Source organism: Triticum aestivum, unplaced genomic scaffold (assembly GCF_018294505.1).
Source record: "Triticum aestivum cultivar Chinese Spring unplaced genomic scaffold, IWGSC CS RefSeq v2.1 scaffold11045, whole genome shotgun sequence".
Classification (NCBI taxonomy): Eukaryota; Viridiplantae; Streptophyta; class Magnoliopsida; order Poales; family Poaceae; genus Triticum; species Triticum aestivum.
In genome coordinates, this window is record NW_025225421.1 from 5,801 (window position 1) to 7,591 (window position 1,791).

Consider the following 1,791-nt stretch of genomic DNA (forward strand, 5'->3'; position numbering starts at 1 on the left):
GCTCTTTGGTTGCTGCCTCGAGACAGAAGTTCCTCTACTAGTTTATGAGTTCATATCGAATGGAACTCTCTCGTGTCATCTCCATGGCCAAAGTGATAATCATTTGTCATGGAAAGATCGATTAAGGATTGCACTGGAAACTGCAAGGGCTATTGCATATCTGCACTCTGCTGCTTCCATCTCAGTATATCATAGAGATATCAAATGCGCCAATATACTACTTACTGATACTTTAATAGCGAAAGTATCAGATTTTGGAGCTTCAAGGTCGATTGCAATAGATGAGACTGGAATACTTACAGCCATCCAAGGAACCTATGGTTACCTTGATCCTGAATACTACTACACTAGCCGACTCACGGAGAAGAGTGATGTTTACAGCTTTGGTGTCATCCTAGCAGAACTATTGACAAGGATAACTCCAGTTTTTTCTTCTCATTCATCAGAAGGCACAAGCCTAGCATCACATTTTGTATCACTAATGAGCGACAATCGCCTGTCAGACATTCTAGATACACAAATTGTTAATGAAGGAGGAGTTGAAGATGCTGAGGTCGTTGCAAGACTTGCAAAAGCATGCTTAAGCTTAAAAGGGGAAGAAAGACCTACAATGAGGCAAGTGGAGACAATACTTGAAGGTGTGCATAGCTCAAGGTTTGATCACAATTCTCAGACAATACGAGTGGGCCAAAGTGCTCTAAAAGACCACCCATGGAAGGGGAACAATGGTGGCGAAGGAACTAGATTATACAGCTTGGAAAAAGAGTTCATCGAATCATCGGAAATTCCAAGATGATTTTAGTTGCATGAAAAAATGTTGTACATTTGTTATTAATAGTTCTGGTGCCATAGTGCAGAATGTATTTTACGAACTCTGGATTGTAAATATATGTGTATTTCCTATGCTTTTTATTTCGTGGAATGCTGATGGGTGATGTAGAGACAAATATGTTACAGTAAATAAAATGAATTCAGTTACTATTTATATCTGTCATATAATTTGTCGCACAGAAGTTTGGAAGTTTGCGAGGACAACATGTTGACGGGTCCGCAAAATACAGACTGTAAATACTTCGCATTCAAGCGATGAATTTGCATCAAGTAAATTTGAGAGCTATGTCTGTTTGATGTATACAACACCTCTGTTTCAACTCTGTTTTCTCCCTTTCAGATATTGATGAGTGCCAGCGGCCAGATGTTTATCCATGCCAGCACGGAGTATGCATCAATATGCTAGGGACATATTGATGCTCAGCAAAGAAAAGCAGCAGCAGTCTCCCAGGTACAAATACAACTATTTCACTTGATATTGAGCTTTGCTTAGTGATAATTAAGGACCATAGAATTATGGTAGTTATCCATTGTGTAGTACTAGGGCTACAGAAACAATAGTAATGCATTCTTCTGCTATGAAATGAGATGTACTAATACTGAAACCATCATAGGTTGACCATTCAGAAATTGAAGACAACAGAAAGAGAGAAAAAAAGTACATAATGTTATGTGCTTCATAATACTAAACCATCCGACCACTGAACTGAACCAAAGTATAGCCCAGTAGTTTCAAACTTTCAATTGAAAATAGCAGCCTAAGTATTTGAAATTCATACGACATATCATGTACTATCGATCCTTATTTTCATTTTTCTACAGGTTTAATCACCGTAATTGCAATTAGTGCTGGTTTTGGCCTACTGTTTTCACTTCTGGGTGTTGCCAAAATCACCAATAAACTCAAACAACAAAGAGTCAAGAAGTCAAGACAAAACTTCTTCAAGAAAAACCATGGAC

The 1,791-nt window shown here is 38.2% G+C and overlaps 1 pseudogene; it reads left to right on the forward strand.

Annotated features, from left to right (window-relative positions):
- The window catches only part of LOC123172172 (putative wall-associated receptor kinase-like 11), a 3,159-nt pseudogene extending 2,190 nt beyond the window's left edge, over positions 1–969 (forward strand).
- The last annotated feature ends 822 nt before the right edge of the window (positions 970–1,791 follow it).